General features: G+C 32.7%; 1 protein-coding gene across 1 annotated transcript in view; it reads right to left on the reverse strand.

Annotated features, from left to right (window-relative positions):
- Positions 1–13,782, reverse strand: part of LOC125877221 (cyclin-T1-3-like) — a 557,390-nt gene that overhangs the window by 154,785 nt on the left and 388,823 nt on the right. The window lies entirely within an intron of this gene.

Consider the following 13,782-nt stretch of genomic DNA (forward strand, 5'->3'; position numbering starts at 1 on the left):
TACAAAAGAAACGATTTTCCTAATAATTCCTCGTTGCCTCCAAAAGATATAATACAAAAGAATGAAACAAGTGAGATTCTAGGAAACCATTAAGAGACATGGTGCACAAAAGTGATACGAAAGAGACAAGTTTCCTAATAATTCTTTGTTGCCTCCAAAAGAAATAATACAGATCTCTCTGCACCAATCTAGAGGAATATATTAGACATTAGCTCTATGCAAGTGAGACTGGTGTACCTAGGGCTCTCATACCAACTTATGACGACCTGAAAACTCGAGTCATGATGAAACCTACTATAAATCACTGGTAGGTATGCAAAACTCGTAACTTGGAATGATATGTATTGGGAGTAAGGATAGAAATAACAACCAACACGCAACATAGAAACAATTTAGCAAATATATCAATAGAAAAGAGCAGGAGCAATATATATATATATATATATAAGTCAAAAGATTCAACCAAGAACCTGGTAGTCACAAGTACAGAGCTACTACAAAGAAAGAGTACAAGTCCCATATATGAACCAAAATATACAGACTTATCTAAAAATGCTAAAGACTAGAAAAACTATACAAAAGGATAGATATGATCCAAACGACATAAGCTCACCCATGCCTCTGAATCCCGCTACAACTGACTCGAATTAAGTTATGGTAACTGTTGCTCAGTTCTGCATCATAAAATCAAATGCAAAATATAGTATGAGTACCAAAATAGCATCGATAGTCATCATAGGTCGACTGAGCTTGAAAAGTAAAGATAATATTAAAAGAAAGAATATAACACTATAGAGGTCAAATGAGCGAAAGTATAACATGAATGCACTGGAGTGTTAAAAAAGTGGAAATAAAAGCAAAAGCGAACTAAAAACTAATTGTTCCTCATAACCCAAAAGGTACACATGTGCGTAAGTTTAAGAAAATAACCTGAATGGGCCCCATAAGCCCAACAGTACATAGAAGAACTATAACTATAGAGAGCGAACCCGATAAATCTAAAATTCCAGAGTGCATGGCCTAAAATTGAACTGCGAATAGGGCTCCCTAACGATCCAACTAAACTAAGCCGATAGATATCAACTCCGCTAAGGATAATATGCTTGAAACTTAGATTGCGGTTGAAGATTAGGTGTCTAGACCTAGAATCTATGGCTAAATGTAGAGCAACATGACAAGACCTTGAATCTACAACAAAACGTTCTGCTAGAGGAAGAATCCCATGTCAAGATGCAATCATAAGGCCACTTAGGAACGACTTTGACACCTAAGTAGTCAATGAAAAACTCCAAGCTCAAACTGCATCCAACCCTGAACCCTCGCATGAATCCCAAAATCATAACCAAGAATAACTAGGGTTGTAGTAAAGGGGGATTATGGATTAACGATCATCGGAGATGAGTTACCGTCTAACTAAGGCTCATACTATTAGACCCAAGTGTTCTACATTAGTCTACAAGGAGATAAGATGTCTGAAGCAATGTCAGAGTAATTCCAAGGCCTATCATCTCCGAAATGCAAGTCTAAGGCAATCACTAGCCTAAACCTAGGATAAGATCAATAACATTCTACCAAAAATCATAAGCAAGAATAGATAGAGGCCACAAGGAAAGGATTATGATAAAAAGGGAAATAAACTACATGATCGCATTCCCGAAAACTTGAAATTACAACCTGAACATGATTTCTTATAAATTAAGCATGATAAATTGCTAACTCAACCCATATCCCAACTAATCAACATGAGTTCACATTCTAGAGCTCAATCTAAACACTCGAAAACTATAGGCTACCTCAAAGTAGATCGCACGCGCCCCAAAATCACAAATAGTCTCTGAATGATGCCATGCTATCAAAACACCATCACAACATCAATACAAATATTTTTATACCAAAATCACAATAATTTGTGATGGATAAAAAATATAGTCAAAACGGGAATGTGGTACTTGCACTCAAAATTGATTTTATATAAAGGTTCAATATGACTTACTGAGCTTGTTTCCAAAGATAGGACACAATGTGAGGCTGAAAAAGGCAGCAAGAAAATCATGCATGCTAATCACAATTATAATTCTTTTAACGAGGCATGGAAGACCCTTCAGAGAGAAATTTACCTCCACATGACGCTTTCCACAACTCCCAAATTACTCTAACGTGAAGCCCAAACCTTTCAGAAAATTAGCAACAAGAATCACTCAATTTATATTGCTAGAACTCAAGATAATTGAATTTTAATTTTGTAACTAAATTAAAATCACATCTGGAATTTAATAAAAAGACCAGAAAATTACTCTCTAAAATCGTGGAGAAGTGGTCCACAAACACGGAGGTCCCACACCTTGGCCTTTGCGTATGTGGAAATAGGCTTGTGATTACACAGGGCAACAAGCCAAGTCTCCACCAACGTGGCACACACATTGCGAACATAGAGACCTACTCCATTGGTCATTTCCAGTGAGGATAAGAGCTTGTGATCGCATAGAAGGAATATGTCCTGCACCAACTGATCAACATCAGTTTGTTTTACCCAATATGAAAATCCTCGAGGAGGTTCTCAAGATTCATCCAGAACCCCGTGCACGCAAACGAGATATACTACCTAGCTGAATTCAGAATCTCAGACTACTCTTAGATATTGGAACTTCCAACTGAGCTCGTCTCGAATAAAGTTCAATAAGAGGGCTCACGATTAGTCTGAAAGCCTTGAAATCCACAGCAAGGGTCCTTCTACATAAAACTCAATGTTTTGTAGCTGATGGAACCATTATAATTTCATTTCGAATCGGTCTTCTTGATATTTAGACGGATGTTAACCATTCAAGTCAGAAGATACCAAAAGTATAAAAACTTTCACAGAACAAAATGAATGACTAGGTGACCAAATTGTCAGTCCTAAAAGGTCATAAATGACTTGGGGTCAATAGAGGAATACTCTAGACAATGAAAATAAGTCATTAAAAAGTAAATGACCGAGAGGGTCATTACAAAAGGAGCACTACCAAACCACCAAAGGGATACCATGCATTACTAAGGTAAAGGTCTTAACAAAACAATCCAAGACCTCTTGGAAGGGGGATAACCAAACCATTTTTATAATGACATAAAAATCCAATATATCTAATCCAATAAGATTAGCTTGAATGTCACACCCTCAAATAGTTACCAAACAAGATCTATAAACCCGATCTAGTACTAAAAACTCACCCACGGGGTCAAAAAGTACAACAGTGGAGATAGAGGCTCTAAACACATACGCAACCTGGAATCCTAATACAAGATACATATGAAAGAGAAGATCCCAAATAAAATAAATCTGAGCCAAGATAATGGCATAAAAAATCAATTCATGTGATATCAGTTTATGATACCTTAACCCGCCCTTGCAAGATCTTCATATAGGTAGCCATGTCGACCTCTTCCCTATGAATCAAAACCTACCACTTGACCTGTCTCCCCGGGGTCCTCCCCAAGCTCTCGATGAAGACCTCTCTGGTCCTGCCCCTAGGCACTGCCTCTAGGTTGAGGTGGTACCGTTGACACTGGTTGAGCTAAATATGGAGCAGGTACAATCATCCCTCACCGGGGATAGTGTCTACACCAATAGTTAATCTCGCCACGACCATAGCAAACCTATGAAGATTGGCTAATAAAATAACAGTCATTATGGCTTAAATGACCTGATAGTGAACCCCTGAAACTCTATCCCATACCAATCATTCTGGTTGTACCTCTCACCCTCTGAAGTTTTAAAGTGCTACCTAAAAAGGCTGGATAGACTGACCTGTGAAACCTTCGGTGAGGCCTACCATAGGAATCTCTACCCCTATTCGGTACTCGATACTAGTTCCAAAACATTTTATATAACTTTATGCTCAATATTACCCATTTCAAAGAAGGGACTTTTTACTTGTTGAAATATTTTTCAAACCTTAGACATACATACATTCTTGAAAACATGCATTTGTGAACTTATCTTTAAGTTCAATGATCAACAGAAGTATATAGGCATATATATATATATATATAGCATTGAGAAACTCTTAAGTTTCGTATGAAATAGAACCTTTGAACTTTCTTTCTTAACTTTACCTTGATTTGGAAAAGCAATAAAACGTAATTTAAGACATTTGATTAGGATATGAAGCATCTCTCAATGATTGAGGAAAAATCTAAGGATAAATATCAAGAAGAGAGCAACATATGATTTGAAAAAAACACACAATGAAAATTTGAGACAGGGGAGTATGTATTCTTTCTGCGACGCGGAGAGAGAGTTTAAACTCTTTTCCTTGAATTTTAAGGCATATGACTCCATATCCTCTCCGCTACGTGGAGAGGGATCCATCTTCGTCCCACCCTGTAACACTCGAAAAACTAGTAGGTGAAACTAGAGCCTTACGTGAGAGTTTTAGAGTTTGATGTGTGGGTTATAATTGTAAAATGTCTTCCCGTACTTAGAATAAGGGTTCTAGGGGTTAAACGTTGAGGTACGAATCCCCAAGGACCAACCAAGGTTCCTTGAGGAGGACCCTAAGGCCTAACCCCAAATCTGCCCCATGAAGTGAGCCACGGTTGGGACCTATGGGGCGTAGGTTCATCCACGCCTAGTGGGTCAAGACCCCAAATGGGGAGCTTCAGGATACCACCTAAGGACCTACAGGATGCCACATGAGTCCACTCACGGACCATGGATCCTAGGTCATGGGTCATGCCTGCAAATCTGTCTAAATCTCGGCCAAGGTAAGGGACTTTTAGGTAATTTCCTTTTTAGTTATTATTAAGTGGAGTCATTTTGTATAGTATTAATTAACCTATTTAAGTGTTTTTAATTCATTAACCACCTCATAAATCCTAAGACCCCAAATTATAACCAACTTTCCCCTAAATAATTCTCTCTGTAGAATCCCAAAGAAGAAGAAGAAGAAGGTGGAGTCTAGGGTTGAAGGAGCAGCCGTTTCTACTCAATTTCGTGGAGATTCTTCATCTAGGTATGGTAGTCTTTGATCCATGGATAGTTTTCATCCATGGAGTCCCTCCAAACTCAATTTCAAACTTGTAACTTTACCCGGAAAGCTAGGGTTTTACTCCAAGTCATGGATTCACTTCAAAAACGTTTATAATGGTTTAATTGCTTTATATTATGATCAAATTGATGATTACGTACTATTTTTAAGATGAGTTCCTCAAGAATACTTGAATTCCCCCAATTCTTCCAAATTGGATCTTAAAGTGTGGGTATTGATTGATGTGAGTAGAATGTTATCGAATTATGAATGTTATGGATTGATTACTTGAATTATGTATTTATTGAGGAATTTATATGGTTTTATATTGAATTTCCCCCAAGAAACCATGAAATCACCATGTCTCCAATTTATGAACTTGTGATGTGGGTGAATTGTAGAAAGATGAATATCATGACCGTGCTTGTAGTAATTGAACTATTTGAATCATGTTGTTATCCATGTCTAATGAAGTAATCCTAGATGTGTTGATGAATCATGATCATGATGTTTATGTACATGCTTTATGAATACTTGAGTATAAAGTGAGTATGACTATGATGTAATTGTGATGATGTGAAAGGCTTTCCTCACACAAATGAATCGGTAGGCCAATGGCATCCCATTCATGTGTGAATAAAATTAATCTTGATTGATATACCTTGAATTGATAGGCAAAGGGAATCTTCTTCATGTGTAATTAAAAGTGATTTTAATGAACCTTGAATCGGTAGGCCAATGGCATCCCTTTCATAAATGACTAATGAAGTATCCTAAGGCTTTGTCTTGAATCGGTAGACCAATGGTATCCATTTTATGATGAGTCAATGAACTATTGTAATGATGAACCTTGAATAGGTAGACCAATGGTATCCCTTTCATGAGGATTCAATGAGTTATTCTAATGATGTACCTTGAACTGGTAGGCTAATGACATCCATTTCATGTGTGTAATAATGTACCTTGAATCGGTAGGATAATGGCATCCCTTTCAAGTGTGTAATAATGTACCTTAAACTGGTAGGCAAATGGCACCCCTTCATGTGTAATAATGTTAAAAGAGAATGAACTACTCCATGGGAATTTAATGCTTAACACTGAGTGAATATTGTAAGGTGGAAGCTTTTCGGCGTGGGACATGACACCGAATTCCATGATTTTCTCACATGGTCTATGTCGGTTAGGGCTTATTCTCATCATGAACAAAATGTGAGTTATGTACTTTGGTGACTCAAGAAGTTCAATGAAGTGTGGTGGGGGTATGAGACTTCATCCATGTATTGCACAAGTAGGCTTTGAGAGTGGTCATGGTATGTTTCTCAAATGTTATAATGTCTTATGAAATAAGTATGTTTATAATGATGTTATTGAGAATGTTGACATGAAGGCTAAATGCACTGATGAATGCTTAACTTGGATTGTTGCTATGAGTTGCTTTCCTTGTCATGACTTGTTAAATGTGAAGGTTCCTTGTCTATGAGTATTAACTAAAGATGAGAATAAAGAATGGTAAGTATAGTTATGATGGCCTAATAGTGGTATTTAGTATGGATGAGATTATGGAATCTTTATCTATGAATTGCACAAGTATAACTTAGGGTTACCTATAAGATGGTTCTATTATGCTATAGTGACCTATATAATGAACATGCTTGTGACTTATGCTTTTATGCTAATGTGCATGATGATTTCTCAAACTTAGTAAAATGCATGCTTTTCAACTAAAATGTCCTTTTTAGCATGTTTTCAAGGATTTTTATGCATGGCTATCATACTTGGTACATTTTTGTGCTAACCCATATTTTCTACATTTTTTATAAAGTGTAGGGTTTGGTGATATCGACTTCCATCCTCGTGGCTAGGATCATAGTAGATCAAAAAGAAGAAGTTTGGTAAGTCCTCATAGAATTCAAGGGCTTGACCACTATGTCCTTTAAGTCTTTCATTATATGTTTAGAGCTTTTGTATGGGCTGCGTCCCAAAGTTTTAGTTCTAATGGTTATAGATGGTTTGAGACAAAGTGTAGACTTCCGCTTATTCTTATAAAAGACTTCGATCGTAAAAGAAAAAACTTTTAAATTTTCGCACCATTTTCTATTATCTTATGTTATGATATGCTATGAGGCTTGTATGAGGCTTTCTGGAGTCCTATACGCCGTGTCACATCTAGGGGGTACTCTTGGGTCGTGACACACCCCAAAATCAAAATTTCCTACAATCTTTAGGGTCCTAATTCGTTTAGGATATATTGGTTTCTTCCAAATTCCTTTTTGATTCAATAACTCAAAATAATTTCATGAAATCTCACTCAAAATCGATCAAGAAACAACCCTCATTCGCAAAACCACCATTATTAAACGACGAACTTAAAATTCAAGAATTCATCAAGAACCTTTACATAAACAAATTCATCAATGAATTTAATGGAATGACTACATGATTGGCGTGAGGAAGAACAATTCCATCACTATGAGAAACCTCACATACCTGGAAGAACAATGTGCTTGATGAAACTTGAAGGAATATCTTGGTAGATGAACCCTAGCATTAACGTCTTCTTGAAGTTCTTGAGCATAGACATTTAGGAGTGAGTGAGAGGGTTTGATTATGAAAACTGATTTTTCTACACGATTAGGGTAATTTAGATGACTTTCTAAGGGTTTTTAGGACTAAAATACCCTTAAAAATAAATAAAACGAGCTAGAAGTCGGAATAATTTTCCAGCGGGCAGTGAGGTCTGTATTGGCTCCGTAACGCGGAGCTATCGCGGACCTGCTGCCAGGCTTGTGCGTCTCTAGTAAATCAGTCATAATTTTTTACGCAGAGCTTTGATTGAGGCAAACTTGGTGGTGTTGCAAAGAGGACCCGGAGACCTTCGATTTGATATCTTATGGGCCACCTAACTCTTTATGTGCTAAGAGTTATGGCCGTTTGAAGTTGACCCAAAAATTTAAAAATTAAAGAGCACTTGTGCGAATCTCAATTTAACTCTTTCTAACTTAGCTCTTCTAAGTCCGAGGTGTTACATTTAAAACTCCCAAATGAATTTGAAACTAGTTTAAAGGCTATAATAACATTCACTTAGGCCTTTTAAGTTGAGGAAAAAAAAATTATGGTTTAGTATTTCTAAATGAATTTGACACTACTTGAAGCCTAAAATAATTACTTTTAGAAACATTTTAAAGAAAAATAAGTAAGGAAATTAGTCTTATATTTTATCAAACAAAATAATGCAACTATTATATAAGTCTCAATAGCTATGCCTATTTTATATTCTTTACATCACCCCCTATGAAAAATTGTATTTATTATTATCATTATTGTTATTTTTCAAATGAAATATTGCTAAAATATTTTAATGTCTTGGTATACTATTTCAATATTTTAGATATGCCAAAAGGTTTAAAAATACAGAGTAGCCATACTCATTGTATACATATTATTTTCACCCAATCTTTCCTATATTTTATGTATTATTTTGTTACATATATTATATTATTTTTTCGTATCTACTATCTCTTTTATGAATGTTACTTCTTTTATAAATTGTAAATTTCTACACTAACACATACATATTATTTTACTACGTATGTATTTATCGTCATTTTGTCCCTACATGTAAATAAAATAATAAATGCTCATGTGATTTAAACAACATACATGTACATACTATACTTTATAACAAATCTAGCTAAGATTACAAACTTTATATAATATTTTAGCATTTAGTATTATTATTATTATTATTTATTTGTGTATTTTCAAGAATTCCGTTTTATATGTTTTCATTCAACTATATATCGCACGTAATACTATATATTTACACCCCTCTATTTTATTTTATTTTAGGGGATAAGTGTCTGAAAAATACCCCAACATTGGTCGAATTTGCTGTTGCGATACTAAACTTTCATAAGGACCTATTACCTCCCTAGACTATTTAATATCATATTTTTTACCCCCTAAACTATTTAATAGTGTATTTTAAGGGTATATATGTGCCCACGTGGACACATTACTATTTATAATTTTGCATTATTTTTTATGTCCATGTGGACAAATATATATGTTTAAAATACAATATTAAATAGTCTAGGGAGGTAATAGGTCCTCATGAAAGTTTAGTATCGCAACAGCTAATCCGACCAAAGTTAGGGTATTTTTCAAACCCTTATCCCTTATTTTAATCTTAATTCTATATATAAATCAAAAGACAAATTTTTCTATCCTTTAAACTCAACATTTACCTATTTATTTAGGATAAGTTTATGTAAGATGCATCTATATTTTCTAAGATATAAAATTGTCATACATTTCAAGTACGCTTATTTATTTACTTATTTATTTTATCGCTTGATAAATATACTACTATTAATTTTGTTGTATACATTTATTATAGACGTACATATGGCATATCTTGTATTTTGCCCTTTTTCTCGAATTAATCAAACACACTTATCGCTAATTTTAAAGAAAGTAAATGAATAAATTTTCCTAAACTGAGTTTAAGGACTATCTTCGGATAGGCTCTGAGGGATGCTTAACACCTTCTCCTCGAGTAACCAAGACCCATACCTAGAATCTCATCGGTTTCACAAATTAAAATAGAGCTTACATTTACATATTTAAAAAACCTAATATTTTCCTTAAAATTAGGTGACGACTCTAAGAAATTTTGGAAAACCAAAGTGACAGCCATATTATGTTGTAAACTGTTTCGGCTAGTTCAAAATAAAGTGTGACACCGTCCATGCCACTAGCCTAAAATGACTCTTTTGAATCTGATAGTACTGTCAAAATTGGATTCTGAGGTCGCCTTCCTAAACCTTTGATCGAAATCAACCGTCCAAGGTTCAAAAACTCCAAAACACAAACTCACATAAAGATCAAAAGAACGATCAGGTGACCGAACTATTAGTCCCACCAAGTCATAAATGACTTGGGGTAGCTATAGAAATGCTCTAAACGATGAAAGGAAGGAATAAACACATAAATAACCTGGAGGGTCAATATAGTTTTGAATCTCATATTTTAAAATTTGATCCACTAAAAATATGAATTGATCATGTCTATTAAAGGAGTATTCCCTAATACTTAAATTATTTGTTTTTGTTTTATGAGTAACTTCAAAGAAAATCTATGTCAAGAGATTTTTCAGTATTTAAACTATGACAATTAATTAAGAAAACGTGTCAAGCCTATTGGATATGGTTTGAAAGAAAATAACTCAAAATTATTGAAAGAATGAATTTAGATACTTCTTTGTATCAAATTCATCTTTCCACCATTTGAATGAATGTTTTTTTATAAAAATAAATCAATATAACTAGCTTTAATTTCTTTCCAACATAATTTATACATCAATCAAAACCAAACAATAGTTCTTCAAAAAGGAACAACATAAGATAGAACTAAATAAAATAAAATAAAATAGGATAAAACTAACTAGTCCGTTCTAATTCTAAAATTATAAAAAAAAAATTAAAAAAATAGAAATAACAGTAATTTTTTGTGCATGTTTTTGACGGATTTTTTCACGTACAAGAATAAAAAGAATCAAAAAGTTAAGAAATTGTCAACATTAAGTCAATACGCTAGTTCATCCGTTAGTTGGTTCTCTTTCAATTTCAAAACAAGTGTAAATAACACTTGGGTCGACCCCACATCACAGTTAAACACTTTCAACCACCTCGATGACTAATTCTTGTAGTAAACCTAATGAATAAACCTAACAAGTAAAACTAATGAATAATCCTAACATACTTTTTATAATATGATACAAAAACGTTCATGAGTAATAACTTTACCTTCATACCTTTAGACGGGGCAGACCCATAAATTTAACACCTATTCATACTACTATTTGATACCTATAAATACAGGGGTTTCCTCACACTTTTAAACTACCATTTCTTTAAGTTATCTACTCTTCTTCTTCTTAAAAAATCTCAAGTGTTATTTGCAACAATTGATTAAGTTCAAAATTCAACAATATTTGAGGTACCTCATACGAACGAGTTGGTGAAAAAATTATTGCAAATCATTCATCAATTCACAATCGTATTTTTCTTACCAATATCATGAGTTAACAGTAACGAAAAGTTGTGGAAGAGACCATAATATTAAACATATATGAAAAAGGCATATGATTTGGGTAAAATATTTCTTCGTTGTTTTTTTTTTTATTCTTTACCTCAAACGAAGGAGTTTCTTCCTATTTTTTCTAAAACAATGTGTATTAACGTAGTCTATTAAATTATTAGTTTTGATGTTAAATTCACTATTTCAAAAATAGATTTTCATTTTTACTTATAATATGATAACATAGCCATGATAATAACTATTTTTTAATAGATATGTATGTAAAATAACGGAGAAAGTAAAGTGTTGGTGGCAAGAAAATTTAATGATATAGAACACTAGATTGAATTTAGCATGAACATATATTTTCATTTTCCTTCTTCATGGTCTATGTATTGTCCATATAATTTTTCTTTATATCACAAGATACACTCATTATATATAAAAATATATAAGAAAATAGTGATTGATCATAAAATGATCTTCAATCAAATTAATGATTCTATAAATAATACTTTAAATTTTATTCATCTATTAATTTTTATTGTAGAAAAATTTTAAAAATTTATATCATCATCCAACTTCGGGTTGTGACATTTTCGATAAGCAATGACTTTTTCGAAAGGTTGTGACTTTTTAAATAAGGCACATTTAACACATATTCATACTACTATTTGGTACCTATAAATAGAGGGGTTTTCTCACACTTTTAAACTACAATTTCTTTAAGTTCTCTACTCTTCTTCTTCTTAAAAAATCTCAAGTGTTATTTGCAACAATTGATTAAGTTCAAAATTCAACAAAATTCGAGGTACCTCATAAGAAAGAGTTGGTGAAATTTTTTTTACAAATCATTCATCAATTCACAATCGTATTTTTCTTACCATTTTCATGAGTTAACAGTGACGAAAAGTTGTGGAAGAGACAATAATATTAAACAGATATGAAAAAAGGCATATTATTCGGGTAAGATATTTCTTCTTTTTTTTTTTTATTCTTTTCCCTCAAACGAAGGAGTTTCTTCCTAATTTTTCTGAAACAATGGATATCAACGTAGTCCATTGAATTATTAGTTTTGATGTTAAATTCACTATTTCAAAAATCGATTTTCACTTTTACTTATAATATGATAACATAGCCATGATAATAACTATTTTTTAATAGATATGTATGTAAAATAACGGAGAAAGTAAAGTGTTGGTGGCAAGAGATTTAAATGATATAGAACACTAGATTGAATCTAGCATGAACATATACTTTCATTTTCCTTCTTCATGGTCTATGTATTGTTCCATATAATTTTTCTTTATATCACAAGATACACTCCTTACTAGCTATATAAAAATATATAAGAAAATAGTGATTGATCATAAAATGATCTTAAATCAAATTAATGGTTCTATAAATAATTTATTCATCTATTAAGTTTTATTATAGAAAACTTTAAAAATTGTATATCATCATACAAATTCTATAAGATACTAGATACTTTCATTAGACAACAACTATATAATATGTATGCGGTAGAAAAAAGAAGAAGACTACAATTTCACAAAGATAAGGTAGAAACTTAATGAAATGAATTTGTTTTCACCATACGTGATGTTATTCATATATTAAAATTAAATTATTCTACTGAAGTATATATATAACCATCATTCATGATAACAACCAAGTACATTTTATTGGTAAAATTACCTCTCTATGATAGCCTTACTCAAATATTAATCAAGTAATAATATTTTGTAAAAGATATGTTGTATATAAAAATAAAATTTTGAAATACTTATGGTAATCCTTATTAGGCTCATGCACATACTAAATTTCAAAGTATGAATATTTAAGACAAAATTTCTACTTAAAAGGTGTACGTTCATAACCTCAAGAGGAAAGGCTATTGGTGACATTTTTTGAATGGATATTTTTTTCTATTTTGTTGGTTAGATTTATTTACAAAATTGAGTGAAGTAAGAAATAATATTATTAAAGAAATGTCACTTTCTCCATATTTAATCTTTGAATGTATTTTAAAATGTTTTAATGATATATGGTCATTTTGATCCCAAAATACAAGTAACGCTATGACAATATGTATTAATAATTTAAAAGCACTTGTCCTATGTTTGTTCAATTATAATTATTTACTAAAAAGCTTTAATTTAGTAATATTAATTTTGTTTTACAACATCATAAACTACATATACGATACACATGTGCAACACACGTGCCGTAAAACTAGTATATATATATATATAATTTTCTAGTACAAATACAGGGTCTACAGAAAATCTACTCGGTTCATCCGAACCCAGGAATCCCCACCTAGCTCCACCCCTGATCGAAGCATCCACAACCTAAAAATCCTGAATACGTCATTGCCTTTATAAAGGCCAAGGAATTAACAATAACCACGTATATATACAATTCTGGAGCGTGAAAAAGTTAAGAGTTCCACACCTAATTGCTTTGCTAAAATGGTATCCTCAAATTTCATATCTCCCAAAGTTCTCTTTCGATAGACCTTCAAAAATAATTGAAACATGTGAGTAAATTCATAAAAAAGAAGATGATTGATTAACGTATCAACTACACTTCATCCGATACTAGGTGTAGATGATAATTAAGCAGTATAAACCCAACAAAAGAGTTGGGGTCGATCCCATAGAGAGTAGTTATATATTGAATTTAAATAAGA

The sequence above is a fragment of the Solanum stenotomum genome, chromosome 9, assembly GCF_019186545.1.
Source record: "Solanum stenotomum isolate F172 chromosome 9, ASM1918654v1, whole genome shotgun sequence".
NCBI lineage: Eukaryota > Viridiplantae > Streptophyta > Magnoliopsida > Solanales > Solanaceae > Solanum > Solanum stenotomum.